The sequence below is a fragment of the Monodelphis domestica genome, chromosome 6, assembly GCF_027887165.1.
Source record: "Monodelphis domestica isolate mMonDom1 chromosome 6, mMonDom1.pri, whole genome shotgun sequence".
Taxonomy (NCBI): domain Eukaryota; kingdom Metazoa; phylum Chordata; class Mammalia; order Didelphimorphia; family Didelphidae; genus Monodelphis; species Monodelphis domestica.
The window spans coordinates 156141075-156165024 of NC_077232.1; the positions used below are offsets into that span (position 1 = coordinate 156141075).

General features: G+C 35.2%; 1 long non-coding RNA gene across 2 annotated transcripts in view; it reads right to left on the bottom strand.

Annotated features, from left to right (window-relative positions):
* Positions 1–4521: 4521 nt before the first annotated feature.
* The window catches only part of LOC103098462 (uncharacterized), a 113924-nt gene continuing 94495 nt past the window's right edge, over positions 4522–23950 (bottom strand). For both annotated transcript variants that reach the window (XR_001622960.2, XR_008912883.1), the window contains one exon: positions 4522–4913. This is a non-coding gene — a long non-coding RNA (uncharacterized LOC103098462). The remainder of the gene's footprint in view (positions 4914–23950) is intronic.

A 23950-nucleotide genomic window follows, 5' to 3' on the forward strand; every position in this document is an offset into this window, starting at 1 on the left:
CTGATGATGGATTGAAAAATGAATGTTCAAAGCCACAAGAGAAGTCTGTAGCTAAAGAACAAAACTGGGATATGAACAAAATAGAAATACATGCACCTATGGCCCAAGTATGCCAACAAAATGAGAACACAGAACCAAGGGTCATGATAAAAGTGAGTAATGAAATCTACCCAGCTCTAATTGATAGAGGGGCAACTAAATCTGTTTTAAAAACGTCTCCTAGCCGGCTTGCCAAAAACTGTAATATCATTTCCCCTAATAATATTACAATAGGTAGAGGAAAGAAAAAAGATATATTGGTCTACATTTGGCAACCTGACTTAAACTTCAAGTAAGTTCATCCAATGGGAATGCTAGAGTAGGAGACAAGTTAGTCAGTTTTGCCCCTGTTGTATCTCTTCATGAATCTATGGTGCCTGTTGTTCAGAAAAGGAAAGAAAGGGGACTCTAACAAAGACTTTTATACACATTAAGTATCCAATACATATTTGTTTAATTAATGAAGTAATTAATTCTTGGAATTGATGAAAGATGAACATCATCACAACCATCATTTTGAAGACCTTCTATAAGCATATAACCATCTGTATAAATACATATATATGCATATATATATTATATATATACTATTTGTCTAAATAATATTGTTCCCAAAATAGGAGACTTTGTTTTAGAATGGAAGTAAGAAATAGTAGAAAAATCAGTGACTGAAGTTAAAGGATGTATGTTTCCTTGACTGTCTCCTATATTCTACATGGCCCTGAGTAAATAATTAATTTCATTTTCTTTATCTATAAAATAAGGGGTCTGGATGAGATAACCAAAGATGTCTTCCATCTCTAAGTCTATGATCTCAGGTTTTCAAATCTGCCAGTTGCTACAAAATGCCTTAAAGTTTGAGTATCAGTGTAAAGTAGTATAGAAGATCTGGATATATCTGCCTCATATTGCAGGAAACATTTCTGAATAGCTAACTAATTTATGAAATTATGAAACAGGGCTAACACTCATAGTTCTTTGGGTACTTACTGGCAGGGATTGAGACTTTAATAAGGCATGGAGGGTGCAGGGGCAAACAACAAAAAAAGTACAGAAACAGAGGAAAAAAATGACAGAGAAAGTGCTGCAGAAGCAATTGGCATAGGCACAGAAAGTGTGATGATGAAGGAAGACAGGTAGTGTGGAGAGGTAGATGGGGAGCAGAACAAGCATAACGAATCACTTACATCACCATGGATCAAACTTGGGAGCAGTAGGAAACATGAACCCAAAGGAGATGGAAGTAGGTTGACTGGGGTTAGGCGTGGAAGGGAAAGAGTTTGAGGTCTCATTTGGTTTTGGTGGAAGATAGAATAGATTTATCCATTCAACCTTTGTTTAATCCATTAACATGAACAAATCATCTTAAAGTTGTCAATAAAGCTCAAAGTTAACATTCAGATGTCATTTCACGGTTATTAGAAACATTTGGTGTTCTACTGATCTTAATGAACATGTTTGGGATTTATTTAATATTTACATATCATAGGACCAAAAGACCATGACAGCAAAGCCTCCATGACCTCCTCTGATTTAGCACATACTACCAGGATGTGATTTTTGGTTACAATATTGCAAAATTTGTGAATTATGCTCCTCTGATCTTTAGGACAGTCTGTACATGACTTCTAAGTTCCTCCTTGCATTCTTACCCTTTTCTTTTGTCACTTTCCACTTATAAAATTACTATTTTGACTAGCAGAGGGTGGGGGAATCCTCAGGGGGAACAGTATAAGACACAATTTTAACATATTTTTTAAGCAAAGTTGGCTTTAAAATGAGTTTGTAGAAATTGAATTGCATTTTTTTCTTTGAGTACTATTTGAAGTTGGAAATACATTCCCACAGGAAAAGAAAAATAGTAAACTTAAAGAATCACTCATTTAATCTATAAATATTCATTTAGTGTCTACTACAGGTACTATGATTACAATACAAAGACAAAAAGGAAACAATCCCTACCTCAGAGAACTTACTTTCTATTGAAAGAAATAATATATACAAGTTTAAGTACATAAAAAACTATACAAGGTAATTTTGGGAGTGAACACTAGTATCTAGGGAAACTGAAAAGAAATAATCAAAATTGCACCTAATTATTTTCTACTGGGAAAATAAAAACAAGGCCCCAGTAACAATCAATAATCAAACACAAGAAATTTAATTTTCCTAGATTTAGGATTTCAGTAGTATTTATTCCATTGTCCCAGAGTATAACTCCATTACAACTTAGTAAATTGTATTCATGGGTCACTATGGTCAACTGCTTGGTGACGTGTCTCTCCAAATATAGCTAGGACTCATTGAGTATACTCTCATATCTGTATGATATATCTTTCAACTTTAGTAGAACCTGCCAGAATTTATAGTCCCCTGGAAGTAACCTTGAGAATCCTGGAGCACCTCGACACAACAAGGAACCACCAGAGAAGCACTTTAGAGGACTTAAAGAATTAGTACAAGAAAAATGCATTTTTTAATTCAAACCAAGTTACTATATATATATATACATATATATGTATATGTATATATATATGTGTGTATATATATATACACACACACAAAATATACATGCCAAATTATATTTCTTTGGTGCTAAATTCATGGTGGAAGAACTGAAGTCAAGTCCTGCTTTTGAAACATATTAAAGCAAAGCAGGTACTGATCCTAGTTAACAGAAATTTCCCTACAAGGTGGTGGGAGAGGGAAAGGAAAGACAGAGGAGAGGAGAAAGTGATTAGTAGCAACATACAAGGATATTTAATTTATTAACATGAGTTATCTAGAAGTCATTTACCTGGCCAAGTGGGTAGGATCAGGAAAAAAGAAAACCAAAGACCTTGCAACCTGAAATAAGTCATAAAGTCTATATAATTTATTTATCAGTGCCTCTGATGTTGAATACCACCAACAGATAGAAGAAAAAAACTGAAAATATCAGCGGAGACATTATTACGATATTAGTGAACTACTGATCATACAAAGACACCACTAGCAGCTCAATGAGATAGAAAAACTACAAAATGCAGAATTGGAAAATTAAACAAAAAACACAGACATTTTGGGAGCTATTATGATTAATAAAAGGAGCTCTAAAGTGATTGCTATATTTTAGGACAATAATGGATCATAACAGAAAAATTATCTAAGAATTTTTGAGTCAGATTTAGAGATGCTATAGGTCTTCAAGGCCATCTAGTATAACTCAGTGTATAGATGTGAAAAATTAGGTATCAAGGAGTGACTTGCTCAAACTCACATAAGTTGCAAATATAGATATCAACATATGAAAATGGATTCTCTGACTCCAAATCCACAAATATATTCACCATTCTACATTGCCATTCAAAATACAAAGTATATTAAAAGTTTCTGTCCAAAATTGCTATAATAATTAGGGTTTTAGTTCTTAAGGGGTCTAATTTCCATCCCTTTTTAAAAAATAGAACAAATATACATTTTTAAAAGTTGATGTTTCGAGAAGGATATTTACCTACAATAAAGATAAGCCTCGTCGTGGTGAAGTCTCAAAGCATACCTTCCCAAGGCATGCATTTGTTTAATGAGGTTTGTTCATTTTTATTTTTTAAAGAATTGAATGGGCTGCTTTGGAAGACCATTTTAATGTTTAGGCTTTAAATCAAACTTCAAGGATTTCTTTTGCTGGTGTATTCTTTCAATTCTGTCTAGATTATAGTCTCTCCATTACCCAAAATCTTGATGAATTGCTCTAGGTGAAAATAAGCCTCAGTTAGGTATTGGGAAATGAGACAATGGGTATGAGAGGCAGATGCTTGTTGTAAGGAAAAATTTCCTAAGAGTTAGAAATCCTTAAAAGTTGATTGAGTTTTCTTTGGATTCCCCTCGCTAAAGGTTTTCAAGTGAAGGCTGGATAATCATTTGTCTTCTAGGTTATAGAGGCATTCTGGCTCTGGTATGGGTTAGACTAGATAGCTGTTGAATCCTCTCTGAAACTTTGTTCCAACTGAGATTGTATGAAATAAGGAGGATCCTGGAGGCAATCAGATATATTGTCTAGAAAAACAATTTACTATAGGTTGTTAGTAACCTACAAACAAAGATTTAGGCTGAGAATGTCACCTAATGTTCTGAAAGAAATATACTGCCTTGGGAAAAGTCTTGCAGTTCACCAAATCAATGGCTGAAATATTGCTCATCTTCCACAAAGAGGCAGAGAAATGTGTGTTTATTTTGTGGCATTAGCCTGCCCTGTATTGATGAAAGGATGGACTATATGATTCTGTGAAACAGGGCTGGTTTACCTAAAGAAGGCCAAAAAAAAAAGAAAGAAAGAAAGAAAGAAAGAAAGAAAGAAAGAAAGAAAGAAAAATGGCTGACAGAAAATGTAAAATGGGTAAAAAATAATAATAAAGACTTTAAAAATGAGATTTGTTCACTCCCAGGCCACAAATGGCCCCCTTCTTTCTCATCAAGAACTATCTTAAAGAAAGTTAGCGCCCTGGCAGGTGATACGCGTGTCTGAGCAGACTTGGCGCGATTGGCTGTCAATGTCATTCCAGTCATTGTACAAATGTATGAGCTCTTTACTTCAAACTGATTGGAAGGGTTTTCCAATTTCAGTAACCAGTTAGTCTGCTCATTCAGGCATCTTTCCTCCATATGAGAATTCTTCCTTATTACAAGGTCACTTTCACCTTATATCTCTGCCTTCTGTTTGGATCTGAAATATCCAGGTGTTATCAATATTAAAAGACACACATCTTACCCTTTTTGAAGATTATATTCTGATGTTTTTCCCCCAAGGGCCTTTACATTTATTTTGTAATAAGCTACTTGTTTGATGATCCATTTTCCTTTTTAATTAGGACGTCCTCTGTATTTCCTTCCTGCTTCTACAGATACATACACCCAAAAAAAAATTAATCAAGAAATATCTTTATGAGATATGAAACAATTAAAACGCAATTCTTGTCTGGGTGTTAGTGAATCAAGTGAATCTGGAATTAGTTGTTCATTATTATCATTATAAAAGCTAAACTTTCACTATAAATGTAAAACATATCTGATAAGCTATATTACACAAATTAAACACCATTTTTAAGATTTTTTTAAATGTATCTCTAGGTCTGCTGTGCTGGGTATCTAGTAACAACTTAACAGAGTGTCTGTTATCAACCAATGATTATGATAAGTGCTGCCTTGGAAAGAAGCAAATCCTGAGAAGTAATTGGATTTGCTAAATCCTGCTTTGCCTTGGCTTGGGTTCTGGCACCTGCAACAAAAAAGGACAGCTGTTCTGGACACCCACCAAGTAAATACCATTAAGCTCATTAACACAAACCTTTTGGCTATGATCAAGTGTAGGATCAGTTTAATCCATTATGTGTCTTCTGCCTTGGGATTCTGCCTTGTCCTAGGATTCTGAGAGGTAGGGAGGAGGGACTTGGCAAGCCAACAAAATCTTTTTCATCTCTAACAGCTATGATTTGTTATTTATGAGCCTGGTAGAATAAATGGCATGATAACGATAATGAGAATAATACCTTGGATGGAAAGAACACCCTAGCTCTAAGAAGCTCAAAGATCTTTGCTGACATTTATTTAATCTAATTAATCCCCACCACATGCCTGGGCTGGAGATTAGAAGTGGGGAGCATTATGGTCAGTTTACAAATGAGAGCACAGGGCCAAAAGTGACTCGCCCAATAACACTAAGTAAGCTATCGAGGGAAAAAATGTCATAACTAAGTTCATCACCTCTAAATACAATGTTATAATTAAAGGAGCAATTATTGTTACATTTTAGGTTCCTTTTATAACAGGAAATGTGTGTGCATGTATATATACATAAAAGTCTATAAACAGTTTTTTTTTATTTAGAATATTTTTCCATGGTTACATGATTCATGATTTCCCCATCCCTTTTTCCTCCCCCCTCCTGGAACTGACAAGCAGTTCCACTGGATTATACATGTATCATTGTTCCAAACCTATTTCCATGTTATTCATAATTGCAGTAGAGTTATCTTTAAACATCAAAACCCTAACCATATCCCTATCACACTACATGGTTGATCATATGTTTTTGTTCTGCATTTCTGCTCCCACAGTTCTTTCCCTAGATGTGGATAGTGCTCTTTCTCATAAGTTCTTCTGGATTGTCCTAGATCATTGCATTGCAGCTAGTAGAGAAGTCCATTACATTTGATTGTAGCACAGTATATTAGCCTCTGTGTACAATGTTCTCCCGATTCTGCTCCTTCCGCTCTGCATCACTTCCTGGAGGTCATTACAGTTCACATGGAATTCCTCCACTTTATTATTCCTTTGGGCACAATAATATTTGGTCATCATCAGAGACCATGATTTGTTCAGCCATTCCTCAATCAACAGACATCCTCATTTTCCAATTTTTTGCCACCACAAAGAATGAGGCTATAGATACTTTTGTACAAGTCTTTTTCTTTATTATCTCTTTGGGGATATACAGTTCTTAAAGCAGTTTCTTAGTTTAAAACTGCAGAATGTTATTACTTAGTAATTATACCAGGTTACTTAAAACAATGAGCAACCAATGTCAATAATATCTTTAATGATGAAAAATTCAAATGAATAAATTCTTCAGATAATCCAAGTTATTTCTTTTCATCACAAATTTTGATATGTGTTCTGGCATAAAGTTTGGAATGAGAGGTATACACACAATGGAAGTCATCCTAGGATCATAGAAATCATTTAGTCAAAACATCTTATTTGAAATCAAGGAGTAGGTGGCTCCATATGAAGAAAAAATTATTTATTTAAAATCAGACAAGTAGTGACAGAACCAGGATTCAAATTCAGGTCCTCTGACTAAATGTAATAATACTCTTTCTAGTGTACTGTGCTCCTAATCTTCCCCTTAGACATTCCTAAAAGAAAAAAAATGTTGTTCTAAAGAAATTCTGAGACCAAAGATTAAAAAAACAAGGGATTGAGACTTAGTTTGGGGTCCTTTTAGCTGTATTCCCTTGGATAAATCACTTGACTATTCCAATGTCCTCATCTGGGAAAAAAATAGAAATGAAAAAGAGGAATTGAACTAGATGATCTCTGCTTCTGTGTTCATTCTAAAATCTATTGAGTCTTCTGAAGCCTGAACAAAATACACCATGGTCTAAGCAAATAGCTCCAGGCAGACATCATGAATGTATTACCATAGAAAAGTAGCATGGTGCAATGGATAGAGAACTGGCCTTGGAGTCAGAATGACCTGGGTTCAACACTTTCTTTTCCCTTACAGGGTTGATCCAGTGACTGATTACAGATACTGAAGCTAGTAGCTCATACCACACTGAGATTCAAAATAGAAGAAATGAGAAATATGTGACCAATTACCAAAAAAAGAAAAAGAAGAAAAATCTTGGTTTTGTTTTCTTATAAAGGTATATTTGTGTGTATGTATGTATGTGTGTGTGTCATTGAAGGTAATCTGATATTTTCCCTTTTCTGCTTGAAGTTTTTCTCTTGAAGTCTTTCTATAATCCAATAGATGTTAGGTCCTATCCCTCTCAGATTTTCTTCTCTTTACACTGAGCATGTCTTCTCCCCCATTAAAATATGAGCTGGAGGACAAGGACAGTTCTTGTCTTTCTTCTCATCCCCAGCACTTAGCACACTATTCAACACATAGTAGGTATCCGGTAAAGGCTTTCTTACTGATACGGTGTATCTATTTTCTATTTTGTCTATGTACCTGTGTTATACTATTTAGAAACAGATAGATAGATGGATAGATAGATAGATAGATAGATCCATATTTGTTTGCCTATTTGCACGTTGTCTCCTCCAAAAGAATGTAAACTCTTGGAGAGCAGAGACCATGTTTTTTACTTTCTTTGTATTCCCAGAACTTAGCACAAATCCCAGAATATAATAACCACTTAATAATACCTGCTGACTGGCATTTGCAAATCAAAAGAAAACTACTTAGGACAGGGTTTTTTAGAAAATATTAGTTTTAGCACATTGCAATGGAAGACAAATCCTTTTCCTTGTTTTAAGCCCCAGGCCTCCAAGGGATCTCCATCTGTGTTTCTAGGCCCCTTGATAGATAAACCAGAGAGAAATTGGGGTAGTTTCTTGAATACTAAACTAAAACAGATAATCAGTCTTCTGTGATTTGCTCCAAATCTAAATTCCAGAAAGCCCCTGCTCAAGTTCACTGTTAAAATTCCTGCCATCATTTTCTGCTTTGTAAATTGGAGATGTGTTGGGTTAAAACTGTTTTAGCTTGTATATCCATTATCCTTTTCAATTTCCCCAAATAGGTGACTTACTTTGCCTATCTTGTACTAGTATACAACCTCCCAAGAAAGAAAATAGGGCAGATCTTAGTTCCTTCGAATTCATCCCTTACCAAACTCTACACAGCATCAGCCATGGAACTCTTCCAAAAGACAAGAGACCTGTCCATTACAAACAAAATTTTGTTGCAGGGATTGGGGCAGGAAAGAGTTAGGACTTGTAAAAGCTGACAGATGCATGTTCATGGAACATTTCTTCCAACAAAATCCACCTTTCCAAAAATGGGCTTTGAAAAAACAAATGGCAGAGGCCCATCCATTTGGAGACCAGATGAACAAATTCTGGGATGAGAAAGTAATACTAATGTGCCACGAAAAAAAGGGAAAGTGATGGTTTCAGAAAAACATGGAAAACTGTATAATCTGATGTAAAGTAAGCAGAACCAGAACAACTTAAAAATGACAGAAACATTGTAAAGACAACTTTGAAAGACTTAAGAACGGTGATCAATGTAGTGATTACCATGATTCCAAAAGAACAATGATGAAAAATGTCAGACAGCCCCTGACAGAGATGCAATAGACTTGGAGATGTGTGGCTATGTATATGTGTGCATGCACATTTGTATACATGCACATATATGGATATGTATATATAATGTGTATTTATACATGTAGAGAAATACAGTTATTGGACATGGCCAACATGGAATACTTTGCTTAACTGTGTGTATTTGTAACAAGGGTTTTGTTTTTCTTTTCTTTTTCCTTATTTAGTAAGGAAGGAAAGAAAATAGATTCTTAAAAATTAGAAATAATTACATTTAATTAAAAAACCCCAAAGGCAGAAGTTAAGAGAATGACAATAGAGTTTTCCCTTCTAAGAACTCTAACAAGAAAATGCTGAAGTTTACAGCAAGAGTAATTTCAAATGTAAATTTGAAAACATTTTGCATTTTCTTCCTACAGGCTTAGTTTTCATCAGGTGTTTTTTTTTTTTTAAGCTTTTAATTGTTATGGCCTCTTTGAGGTAAAAAATAAAAACAATGGAAATGTGAGTTTTAATTAGGAACATGAAACATCTGCATTCATTTACATGATATTATAACTGCCAATATGTAAATATGTTGTCAGCCACTGTTCACACAAATACAAAAGGTCAACTAAATCTTGTCCTCAATTGCTCATCCACTTTTGATCAATATTCTGCTCACTAGTATTCACATGGCATTTAAATCCTCTTTAATGCAACCCAGAAGTCTCATCACAAGGTGACATTTTTCTTAAGGATCTCTTATGAATAATACTCCAAGATACAGTGTACATAATTCTCCACAAGAGGTCCTCCAGGTACCAGGGGAAATTTTTTAGGTTTAAAGGTCATTATTTTTGCCCTGTGGACCAACATGCACATCTGATATCAGAAATATCCCAGAATGACATCATATGGGGACAATCAGTTGGGACGGAAGTAGAAATAGTGGTACTGTGTAATTAGAATTTTCTCCCCAGAACTCTCTTTCCCAGCTTCCCATTTTCCTTCTCACTGTAACATGCTAATGTAGGGAGGTTATATTTTGATGTAACCCCACCCCCTCACTCTCTCTTCTTTCCAGAACTTGTCTGGGGAGGTTGGGGGGAGAGCTTAGCAGGAAAGTTTCCTTACTTGGTCATACTTAAGCTTTTGTACTTCTATTTTTTATTTCTTCTACTTCAAGTGATCACTAACAAATCTTATAGTACAACATCCTTAGAGATACATTTATGTAACTTGCATTCTCTTATTTATCAAGATTTTTTAAAACTTCAATAGTCATTGACTAACTTTGATTAAACATAACTCCCTGATGATGTGAATTGTTTCACACTTTGGTCTTTATACCCCCAAAGAAAGTACAATGCCTGGCACAGAGAAGGCATTTAGTAAATAGGTGTTAATTAACCTGGAGAAAACTTAATTCTTTGCATGCAAGTCTTTTTTTTTTTATTCCCACTCATTTGATAACATAATAAACTGGTTTTAGGGTCTTCTAGGAACAAAATTCTGACTTGTAATCATGTCTCATTAATATAGCTCTTGTTTTCAGACATAAAGATCTACTGTCATTTAAATAAGTGTTAGATTAAGATTAATAATATATATAATAAAATTTGATTAATAAATAATAATAAAACTATCATAATTGAGATCAGCTATGGTTGAGTAGAAAAGCATGTTGCTACTGAACCACTTTACCTTAGTTTTTTCATATTTAAAAAGGGGATAATGTTTCCTTTTCAACCTATTGCATTGATTATTTTGGCAAAAGTATTTAACTGTGAGGTTATTTTGGAGCAACACCATACCTAGCACAGCCCTTTTCTGTGTCCAGAATTTGACTCCACAGTGCCTCTCTGTCAGAGCAACCATACATTTAGCCCACCTTGGTCCATGGTTCTTGCCCTGTTTACTTAATTTAGTCTGAATTCGTGATCCAAGAGTTGAAAAAATTATTCTTTAGATTCTTTTAAAATTTACCAATCAATAGTCAGTTTAATAGTCTTCTTATATCTGGAGTAATTGTGAGGGGGCCTGGGCTATACCTTCTTTCCTATTCTACCATCTTTCTTGATCCAGACATCCTTTTTTTGTGAAAATTTTATTTAATTAGATGATTTAGAATATTTTTCCATGGTTACAAGACTCATATTCTTTCTCTCTCCTCTCCCCTAGCCTGTTCCTGTATCTGATGCATAATTCCACTGGGTTTAACATGTATCATTCTTGATCCAGTCGTCGTAATTTCTCATGAAGAAGCAAGTTTTTCATAAAAGATATGTTGATCTATTATCAAATGCCAGTAGACTCTAATAGAGACAAGAATTTTCATTTTCTTTCAAATTTTGAGAAACCAAATGCAATCAAAAACACTAGAAGGTGTGTGTGGTCCTTGTTGGGTGTTTTGTTTTGTTTTTGCTGAAACTTGATAAAAAGAGGATATAATTTTTAATTAAAGTGAAAATCTAGGTCCCTTATTTTAAAATCAGATAAAAATTCAACTAGCAATTAAAAGCTCTTCCCCTAATTCCTAATAATAATAATAGGAGAGTAAGAAAGAACCCAAATATTTTTAGCATTTCACAAAATAATTCTATATACTTTTTAAATACTGTTACTCAAAAATCATTGATCTGAACACTACCTTACCCAAATCTCTGATTCCTCTACATCATTTACTATATATTTGACCTTTATTCAGTGGGAATAATAGAAAATTTCTTTCTAATTCTAGTTTGTCTTTCATTCAGTCAACATATACTATGAGCATGGCACTATAAATCTCAAGTATCCATTTACAGGAGGAAATTTCTCCAAGTACCCTTTCGTGAGCATACAACAACTTTTATATATAGACTATGGAGAAGTACAGACATATCAATCCAACATCAAGGTATATTTTGTATGGAGATTCTTTTGAAAAGACACAAAACAAAAATCATTAGACTAACTTCTACCTAAGAAAATGATGTCTAAGGGACATATTCCTGGAACCTAATAAAATCAATATAGCTCGTGTTTGGAAATGGCCCTGAATGTGTGGATATTATTTATGGACTGCATGAGTTCTTAGAAATTCCATCATTAGGTCACTAAGCACAAGGCAGATCTTGTAAAGGAAATTCCATCATGGAAACAAATACGTATAAATGCTAATTATCATGAAGAATTGAGTTTTAATCTTGGTTCAAACAACTTCTACTCATGTAAACTTGGGTAAGTCACTAAACCTCTATATGTTTCAGTTACCTAGTTTGTAAAATGAGGATAGTAATAGCAATTCTCTGAAAAGGTTGTTTGGAGAGTCAAACAAGAAAATGTGTCAAATTCTTTGATAACTTAAAGCATCATATGCATGTGAGTTATCATTACTGTTGGTAGTAGTAGTAGTAATAGCAGCAGCAGTAGTAGTAGTAGTGGTAGTAAAAGAATACAGTACCTATGAAATGTAAAGAATTGTGACTGTCATTTTTCACAACTAATACTAGAGGTAGAACAGAGAAAAGACACAATTGTTTGCAGTTTTGTTCCCTTGTCACCATGTTTAGACTAGTCCCTCTACCAGTCCTTCATTTCTGAGTGGATACAAATCATTCCCAAACAAAGTATTTTTACTGTCCCCTTCTCTTGATCTTAACTTCTCTTATTTTTCACTCTGTCTTTGCCCCACCGCTTTTTCATCTCCTTAGCCTTCAAATAGAAAATTCTGCTTTACAGAAATTTCATGTTATTTTTAGAATACGGTTACCTATGTCATAGAATCATCTTATCTTGGGGTTGGGTGACCTCTTTGAGGTTATCTAGTTTAACTTTTCAATCATTGAATATATCACTCCTATAATATCCCTAAAAATGACCATCCAACCTCTGCCTGAACATTCTTTTTCAGTGATAAGAAATGACAACACAACATATCCTGTCCATTTTGGGGATAATATTTATATTTAGAAAGTACTTCCTTATGTTGAAAATTATTCTAATGCTTACTGGTATGGATACATTAATCAGCACTCTTTGGATAAGGTCATTTAATCAACTAGAAATCTACCTAACTAAAAATCTGGCCACATTTTTCCATTTTGTACACATGGATATCATGAATGAATTCTGTCAAATTTCTTGCTAACATTTAAAAAGTCTATCTCTCTGATATAATTGACCAGTTGGGAAATCTTAACTAAAGTAGATAGGTTAAAAAAGAGAGAGAATGTGATGCTAGTTGTGGGGCACAATATGTGCAAAGATACAGAAGTAGAAGTTAACCTGGTATATGAGAGGGATAATGAGATCAAACTGGCTGTTGAAGAGGAGCCAATAATATCTCACTACTTCCTGAATAATTAGAAAGGGCAGAATACAAACTACTCTTTTTAGAGTATAGTTTCAGAACTTGCTTCTACTCTTGAGGACTAAGCCTTCTTATCTAGGAGGGTGGGAAAAAAGGTCAAAGCATCAAAATAGCAAATATTAATTTATATGATGAAGCCATTATTCAGTGTCATATAATTGAAAGTAGCTCAAAGACACAAGTGAGTAATATAGATGGAGAGATCAGGAAGGAGGATGCTATTCTGACTCAGGAAGGATGCTACAATGAGGAATTCTGGTCTTTCAGGAGATGTCATGGAGAACACCTTGATACCAGAGAAGAGTACAACATTAAAAGCAGAGGGAGCAACTGAAAGTGCCTTAGAGACTAGCTAGTTTTTCATTGTACAAGTAAGGAAAATTAGGTCTGGAAAAACTTGTATAAGATCATATTGCAAGTCGGTGACTTTACTCATAGATCAGTGCTCTTACCATCATAGCCAATTACCTCATTTACTAGTGCCTTATTTATGAAATGGGCACAATTACAATTGCTTAAGCCTCAAAGGTCTGAATAATAATAGTTGAGATTTATATAGTTTTTTAAGGTTTGAAAAGCACATTACACATTTTTATCACCTGCTTCAGTCCTCACAATAGTCTTGTAAAGTAGGGACCAGAAATATTATACCCCTTTTAGAAATGAGAAAACTGAAGATCAAAGTTTAAAGGCTTTTCCATAGTCAAACAACTTATATCAAGGGTAAGGATTGACGGAATCTTATTCCTAACTATAAGGACATTTCTCTTTCAAGTTTTGCCTCTAGAATTAATGAATACAAAGCAAAGGAAAGAAGTAGAGTAATGAAGAAGAAAACTCTCCAGAGTATGGCTTGAGATGTGGGTTTGAACTCCACTTCCAGTATTTATAAGCTGTGTGAACAAAATTATTTAACCATTTTCGGCTTTGGTTTTCTCATCTTTAAAATGGTGATAATAGTATATGTCTACTGCCTAATTCACAGGGCAGCTTTGAGGAAACTGTTATGATAATTATAATAATAAACTTTAAAATAATGCAACTCAATAGGCTATATAGAAGGCCCCAATTTTATAGGCTTCAGTTTCCTCCTCTACAAAAAAAATTGGGTTTGAACTAATCTTTCAAACCTCTTATAACCCTAACAATCTATAATTGCATAATTATCTGTAATTACTATCATCATCATCATCATCATCATCATTATCATTGCTCTTATTATTCACAATCTCAGCTGCAGATCTGGAAGAGACCGCAATGATCTTCCAATCCAATTTTCACCTGAAGGAAGAATCTTGTCTATATTGTCTTTGCTAAATGTTCATGAATCCTCTACTCCTAGTCCTCCAGAAATGATGGATGGACTTGCTGCATTTTGAGAAAGCCCATGCTATTTTTAGACACCTAAAATTTGGGATTGGTTTTTTTGTTTTTTTCTTTTTTTTCTATATGCTAGGCTGAAATATTCCACCTTATAATTTGCACTTCTTGGTCCAGGTTATGACTTTGGGGATTGAGGACAGGAAGAACAAGTCTAATCTACCTCTTATATGATGACTTGTCAAATGTTTAAAAGCAACTATTCACGCACTGATTTTACTAGTGCTTCCAGCAAATTCCTTCATTTTGGAGCCTCAGGGTTAACATGGTCTTATGCCTTTTTGTAGGACTGGGTAGATGATGTAGGATATCATGTCATGTACCTAAAAAGAAACTTACTGGCTGGACTTAAATATATCAGCAATTAAAAGATTAAAACAAATCAGGCAAGTTAATCTAGACCAAATTTAAGGTACTGAATTAACATAGGTAAGACACTATGGAGAAGGAAGTGAGTTCTACTTGGGTCCCAGGCACTACCAATTCACAAGGTGATCCCTTCACTTGACCCTTTCATAAATACTCATAAGAATACCATGAATACACTTTCTGGATTTCTGTCACAGTGGCATCCAGTATCAGCAACAGTACAAATGGGCTAACTCCCTTTGAGAGAAAGTGATTAGATCCTAAGGAATAGAAGCAGAAAACCTCTCATCTTGGAACATCTCCCCAACATCATTGGGCTACTGGCTGGAATCTCTCAACAACATCTAGGGTCTCTTTGAAGTATCTGCTGCTCACTTTGCTTCTGCAGCTTCCTCCAGCATACTTCCTCTCCAAAGCTCAGCAGGCTTGGCTACTTTATTACTTTGTTATATTTTCTGTCAGCCCCTACCAGAACTGACCAATTCCACTCTTCCTTTGAGCTTTGATTGCCATCATTACAGTTCAGGCTGACCTCTCTATCTGCTCACTTCTCTTATTTGGACTCCCTGTCAGTGGCACACCTCAGGCAGTAGTCAGACAGGAGAAACCTCCTACAGTTGAAGAGAGAAGTTTATAGCTACTAGACAGGTAGATTTGATCAAAGTCTTTGATCATTGGTTAGATCTGTGACATGAAGAAGGCTTTGCTCAGATGGTAACTGGTACTTCCTAACTTGCTGCCTCTCTTTCTTCATGCACTCTGCTGTCACACACTTAAATTCCAAATAATTCAAAATGAAAGGTCAAAATGAAAGTCACTAATCTATTTTCTTTGTATTCACTTCATGAAAAAGGATGTTTTTCCAACCAGTCTTTTGGTTTTCTTCAAAGCCCTCTTTCTGGTATATAACATTGAGCACTTGTTCTTGGTTGAACTATCAAAGAACTTCTATAGAAAATACTATAAAACTTCATGACTCCAGTTTCTTCCTTCTCTTTTCCATTATCCATAAAATTTCTAATATCACCTTTCCAAAAGCCTAGGTCACTCCCCTGCTCAAAAATCTTTAGTGGCTCGCTATTGCTTTAGGGATAAAATATAACATTATTCTGACATTTCAAGCCTCCCTTAAACTTGCTCAATCTCATTTTCCGGTCTTATTTCCCTTCACTCAAACTAGATTTCAGCTAAACTAATCTATTTGTAGTTCCCCAAACCCAGCATTTCATCGATTGCCTCCTGCTCAACATTCCCACCTAACCTCCATCTCTTAGAATCAATCCTAAACTAAGAGGTGCTACTTTCTGTAGCAAACCTTTCCTAATTCCCTAATTACTAATGCTGTTTTCCTCCTCATTAGCCAAAATTCCACTTCCTTTTTGTAACCCTCACTGGAAAGTAAAGTCCTTGAGGATGTTTGGTTCCCCACACACACACTCATTCATCCATTTAAGAGCATTCCCTAAATACAAGGGTTGGTGCTAGGTACATATAAGGAAAAAAATAAGCTCTCTCTGACCCTTAAAGAGTTATTGTTGTATTATGAGTCTATTGTTATAGTATTTATATTCCAAACAGACAATACTTTTCATTGTATATAGTAGGTACTTAAAAATGTTTTTTATTCACTCAACCCAAATCTATAAATGTAAAACAGACAACCTGGAGTACAGGCAAGAAAAGAAAAAGATCACTAATATCTCATGACTCTCTGGCTTTTGCACCAAAATAAATGTTATCACAGACATCCCTTTATGGAAAATTCATAAATGAATTTCAACATGGAGACAAGGAAGGAAGGAAGGAAGGAAGGAAGGAAGGAAGGAAGGAAGGAAGGAAGGAAGGAAGGAAGGAAGGAAGGAAGGAAGGAAGGAAGGAAGGAAGAAAAGAAGGAAGGAAGGAAGGAAGGAAGGAAGGAAGGAAGGAAGGAAGGAAGGAAGGAAGGAAGGAAGGAAGGAAGGAAGGAAGGAAGGAAGAAAAAAGGAAGGAAGGAAGGAAAGAAGGAAGGAAGGAAGGAAGGAAGGAAGGAAGAAAAAAGGAAGGAAGGAAGGAAGGAAGGAAGGAAGGAAGGAAGGAAGGAAGGAAGGAAGGAAGGAAGGAAGGAAGGAAGGAAGGAAGGAAGGAAGGAAGGAAGGAAGGAAGGAAGGAAGAAAAAAGGAAGGATGGAAGGAAACAATTCTGTTCATAAAAGTTCTGGGTCAAAATATTTTTGCTACTGTTGTACATAGTTTGCAGTTACCAAAAGAATTGGTCCCAGTGGCCAAACTATTTAGAATGAAGACAGTAATAAGCATTTTAAAAAGCACCTACAATCCTTCATTCAAGTCATAGTACTAGGAACGAGGGATAAAAATACAAAAAGAAAATCAGCCTCTCCCCTCATGGAACTTCTGTTCTGATTTACAGACAATGAAGTGTAAGATCTTTTCAGAAGGGCGAGAGCCCAAAAGATACTTAAAATACTCCATTACTTCATTTATTCAAGTCAATGAACCTTTATGGATTCCCAACAATATACAAGACTGTGCAAAGCTAAATCAGAGATGTAGAAACTCAATACTAAAGATGTGATTTGAATGTATTAAATAGAATACAAAATAAAAGATGAAAAATGAATCCTAGTGTTACTACTAAGATGTGATGAATTGAGAGTAGGACAAGAGCATTTCTTCCTGGGAAGATGGAATAGCTTCAAAGAGAAGATAGTCTCTGAACTGAGCCTTGGAGGAAAATTTCAATGGACATAGGTGAAAGAGGAAGAAACATATCAGACATAGAAATTTTTATGAAGTCATGGATGCTATAAATCTCAGAATATGTTTCAGTGATAGGGGCAGCAATAAATTTGGTGAAGGACTTAAAGTTGATGAAATATGCTATTTGTCTAAAAGAAAGACAGTGAGGAGTGAAAGAACTGTCATATTGAAAAGGGATTAGATTTGTTCTATTTGTCCCAAGTGGGAAGAACTAAGAGCAATGAGTAGTGTCCAAAATTACAAATTTAGGTTTGATGAAAGGATAAACTTTCTAACGATTAGAGTCAATGAAAAAATTAAGTGGACTCTCTCAAGTCTGGAAGGCCACCTCTGAATCATGTTATTGAGAAAATGCTTTTAAGCTACCAGTAAAACTAAATTGTTACTGAGTCTTTCCAGCTCTGAGTCTGTGGTCCTCTGATGCCTAAATAATATGGCTATTGAGGTCTCTAAATTCTGAAATTCTGTGATTCTGATAAATACTCCAGTTTGGCTGTAGTATTAGAGTACATGAATAGGGGAATGCATGAGATAAGTCTGCAGAGGTTGATTGGAGTGAAACAATGGAGAGCCATGAATGCCAGGCACTTCTTGCCAAAAATGTTCCTGCCTGTAGGCTTTAGGTGGATTGAATTGGACAAAGGGGATTTTGAAACCTACACATATAATACAGGTAAGAGAAGGAAACAGGAGGAAAAGAGGAAATTCTAACACTTAACGAGCTTTGAATTCTCTGTGCCAGGGAATCATGCACAGATACCACCATTGCCCATCTAAAGTAGTTACTAAAAGACAAGCATTGGTTTCATGCAATATATTGTTCATGTGCCTTTTATAGCAATGTATAGCTTAATGAAAGTTGCCCATTGTCTTACCTAAAAATTACTTGATTGCCCATGCTGAGATTTGAAGTTTGTATTTTTTTGTTTTTTTTTTTTTTGGCCTGAATTGGGTTTTGACAAGCTTGCTTTGCCTCTTGGAAATTCTTTCTTATTACTTGCTCTATAGTAGAGAGTGTTCCGCAGTGGAGAAGCCACTGAAATGTATTTGAGAAGGTAATTTAAAGATATTATTTCTGCCATTTGTTCAGGAGTGTAAAAACTAGGCCTCTTATGGATTTCTCCTGTATTGAGAATTACTCTGTCTTTAAAAAGTTCAAGTGATGTTGCTGGATAATGGGCCATTTTTGTGATCTGCTCTCAGTCTCCTGGAAAGATATTGGAAATAAATAAAATCTAATTAGAAGGAAAAGACTGAGCAATACTTATGCTCAGCATTCCAGTATAGTAATGAGACTGCTTTTTAATTATTTTAGAGTGTCAGAACGATTTGTCTTCATTTCATTTGGATAACTTAACCATTAATTAGTGTTCAGTGACCACTTTCCACTTCTCTAAGTTCTAATCATAAATATATAGCTGCTGCTCCATAATGAAACAATTTCTCCCAAAATATCTGGGCTAAAGCGAAATACACAAACAAAAAATGGGATTTTTTTCACATGTATAAATGGATCTGGATGTTTTTAAGAGCCATGTTCTCTGTTCAAGTAGTGAAAATGATGAGATAGAAACTAATGAAGAAAGGAGGAGGGATAAGAAGTAGCTCCCAATTAGATACCACCACACAGAATTATAGGCTATTAGTGGTAGAAAACACCTTAGAGATTAACTAATTCAACTCCACTCCTTTTATAGAAAGAGAACATCTGGTCAAAACAATACCTGAACAAAAATCCCCTCCACAACATTTGAAATAAGAAACTACCTAATATTTTCTGGAAGATTCTTGTGATGGACAATTTATTGCTTCCCAAAGTAGTACATTCCATTTTTTCATAATTCTAAATGTTGGGAAAGTTTTCCAATGACACAATTCAGGCCAGAAAGGAATCATAGATTTAATGCCAGAAAGGAATTTAGAAGTTATTGAATTCTTATATTGTACAGAAAAAGAAACTAAGGCCTAGAGAAATTAAATTTACCTAAGTCACCCTATTAAGTGGTAGAACCAATAGTTCAACTCAGGTCTTCTGACCACAAATCCAACATTTTCCTTTTTTTTTTTAACCCTTACCTTCCATCTTAGAATCAATACTACATATTGGTTCCAAGGCAGAAGAGTGGTAAGGGCTAGGCAATGAGGGTTAAGTGACTTGTCCAGGGTTATAACTAGGAAGTGGCTGAGGCCAGATTTGAACCTAGGACCTCCCATCTCTAGGCCTGGCTCTCAATCCACTGAGCCACCCAGCTGCCCTCATTTTTTACTACACCAAACACTTAAGAATAAACCAGTAGTCACTAAAACACCACTGACAGCTCAAGAGCTAGACAAAAAACAGTCTACAGCATTTATTAAACACCTACTATTTCCCAAAGCTAAAAAGATGGAAAAGATATAATCTCTAACTTTTAGAATCTTATATTCTCTTGGCATGAAACAATATAAATAAGTATAGATAAGATAAATAGAGGGTCATTTGGGGCAGGAGGACAACAGATGGGAAAGATCAGGAAGCTTGAACTGAACCACAGAAAGACACAAGAGGTGAGGAAAGAATCTATTCTAAGCATAGTGAACAGTCTCTATAAAGGCAGGAAAAGAACTGGATTTTGGTTTATGAGAAATAGCATGAAGCCAGTTTTGTCTGATCCATAGAATGCATTAAGGGGTTAATATGTCACAGGACTGGGAAGGTCATTTGGAACCAGTTTGTGAAGAGTTTGTGAATTCTAAAAAGAGAATTTTGGATTTTCTTAATTCTATAAGTGATTGGAGGCCATTGGAATTGTGGCAAATGAAGGAGGGAGGATGCTTGACTTGATTAAAGCTAAGATTTAGAAAAAATTACTTTGGCAACTGAGAAAAGGACTGATTGGACTGGAAAAAAGTATGAGGAAGAGAGAACAATTAAGAAGCTATTGCAAGAATCCTGGTGAAGGCTGATAAGAAACTGAACTCAGGTGGTGGTTGTATGAATAAAGAAAAGACAGATCAAAGATGTTCTAAACAAAGAAATAAGGCACCTTGTTCAAAACTCTTCTGAATTTGCCCTCCTCTACCTTTCCTGTCTTCTTCCCACTTTATCCTTCCTTTATCACCTACCATATTTTCCGGGATCCAGTGCAATGACCTCCTTGCTGTGTCCCAAGAAACAAGACACTCCATTTCTCAATTCCAGAAATTTTCAATGACTGTTTCCTATTTCTGGAATGCTCTTCATCATCATCTCTGCTCTTGGGTCTTTCTGATTTCCCTCAAGTCCCATGTGAAATACTATCTCCCACAAGAAGACTCACCCAAATACCACTTAATTCTAGTGCCTTCTCTCTTTCTATCTCCAATTTATTCTGTATATATCTTGTTCATAAATAGTTGTAAATATAATTGTTTGTATATCATCTAAACCATTAGGCTGTGAGTTCCCTGAGATCAGGAATTATCTTTTACCTTTCTTTGTATCTATCTTTGTAACTGTCTTTCATCTTTCTCTTCATGGTTGTAGCATCTAGCTCTATTTCAAACTGAGACAGGGCTCATAATGTATTGAAGCATAGGGAACATGGGGTAAAGCTCTCTAATTTATACTGAAATGGCTTAGAAAAATCTTTTGAAAACTGCAAGAATTTAGGAATAATTAGAAATACGTTTGGCTTTGCAAGAAATTGTTCAAAGGTAAGGTACTAAAATATAAGGGGAAGAAGGAATAAAAGAGGTAAGTGCCAAAGAATATCCCACATGCCTTGCATGTAGGGAAAAGATAAGTAAGAGTAGAACTGAGTCAATGTTCTCCCAAAGAGTTGAGTAAAAGAAGAAGACTTTTTTGTTTAAATCAAGAGGGAAAACATACTAATGAGAAGCCATAGAGTCAATATGGACGGCAAAGGCTGAAAGAAGGAAATGACTAAAATCTGTCTCAGGACAAAAAGACACTTTGTAACAACCACATAGATGTTTAGAAAAATACATTAGCATTTATCATTATCACTCATAAAGATATTTCATCTATATTACTATGTGATGCAATGTGATTACTATGTGATTACTTCTAGTAAGTTAAAAAAACACACACACATTGACTCTTATGGGGGAAAATAGAAGGTCTTCTAGTCAGGCTCATTTTACTGATGCTAAAATCACCAGAGAGCCAAAGTGATTATATAAGATGACAAAATGAGCAAGAGACAGACAGGGTGATGAGTTTTGTTTTGAAAAGCCTTTCCAATGGATGATTCTACTTTCAAGAAAAATTTCTACCAATATTCTTTTTTTTTAAACCCTTAACTTCCATCTTGGAATCAATACTATGTATTGGTTCCAAGGCAGAAGAGCAGTAAGGGCTAGGCAATGGGGGTTAAGTGACTTGCCCAGGGTCACATATCTGGGAAGAGCCTGTCTCTCTAGTCCTGGCTCTCAATCCTCTGAGCTACCCAGCTGGCCCCTACCCATATTCTTATGAGAGAAATGGAATTTTCACAGTAACTTACTTCAAACAACAGTCTGAGTTTATTTCAATTTTTTCCTGTGAACAATGAAAGAAAGATGCCATTTGTGACAAGAAAAGAAAGTAACAACAGAAAGGATAGGTAAATAAAACATTTAAGCACTTACTATATTCCAGGAAAATGTGATAAGTGCTGGTTAAATAAATAAAAGCATGCTAGATAGTCCCTGCCTTCAAGGATGTTACATCTTAATGGGAATTGCTGAGGGGAGTGGAAACTAACCAAAATAAAGCAAAACTAGGGGAAGGGAAGAGTAGAGAAACAGGGGGATATATAGGTGGCTCAATGGATAGAGAGTCAGGCCTCAAGACAGGAGGTCTTGGGTTTAAATCTGGCCCCAGACTCTTCCTAGCTGGGTGACCCTGGGCAAATCATTTAACCACCACTACCTCTTTTGCCTTAAAACCAATACATAGTACTGATTTTAAGATAAAGGGTAAGATTTTTTTCTTTTAAGTAAAGAAACAAATATGTTATGCTATATAAGATATTTAAAATAACACAACAGGAAGAAAATATTACTCAGATATTACTCTTAAGATTACTTATCTAAAATAGAGATGTCTTATAGAAAACTTAAAATTAGCATCTACTAACCTAAGCTGATGTGATGGATTGGACTTGGAGTAAGATGTCCTGGGATATAAACTTGAACAAGTCCCCACCCATTCTGATCCTCTATTACAAATACCTTTTGGAAACTTTTATATTGATGTCCCATCAGCATCTTTTGACATATGCAAAATGGAACCAATTTATATCTTGACTAAATCTTTGGTTACTCAAAATTTCCAATTTTCTGTCAATAGCATCATGAGCTAAGTGAAAGAATGGCACCCACCCCCAGATTTTTCAGTCAGGTTTATAACCTTCAAATTGTGCTTAACTCTTCCTTCTTCTTCATCCCCTATATTGTTATTTCCCAAATATTATATAGATTCTATGTCTTTACATATCTACATATCTCTCTCTATATATATATACACATACTCTACCATTAGTCCCTTAGGACTATAGTATCTAGAACTGGAAGGGATCTCGGGCCATTTTAGTGGATCCAGCCTTCTCATTTTGCAAATAAAGAAATGGGTACAGAGAAGTAAAGGGACTCTTTTGTTTTCTCAAAAATAAGAAATATCAAATATAAAATGTAAACTCTAGTCCTCTACTTTGCTCTCTCTATTGTAGCATATTGTCTCCATTCATGCATCTACCACCCTAAATCAAATTCTCACCCCCATCCCTCAACTCTTGCCTGGATGATTGCAATAACCTCCTAATTGTTCTGACTTTGGCATCTATTTGCTCCAATCAATGATCCAGAAAGCTGCAAAAATACTCCACTTAAGGTACAGGTCTGATCACAAAATATCCCTAATTAAAAAAAATTCAGAAAATACAAAATATCTTAGCCTGGTATTTAAGACCTTCCACAATCTGACCCTAATCTGTATTTCCATTCTTATTTACATGCTTTTCCCTTTATAAATTCTACTTTCCAGGTTTTAACCATTTACCAAATAACAGTCCATCTCTTATTTCCATGAATTTGCACCAGCTATCCCCTGGCTTGGAATTTCTTTTTTCAAATCTACCTTACAATATACTTACCTACCTTCAAGGCACAACCAGTGTGGTACCTCTTCCATGGACAACTCTGAAACCTAACTCCATCTCCCTCTCTTATTCCACAAAGTACCTTGTATTATATGTAACGTATTTACATTCTACCATAGTAGAGGGTAAAC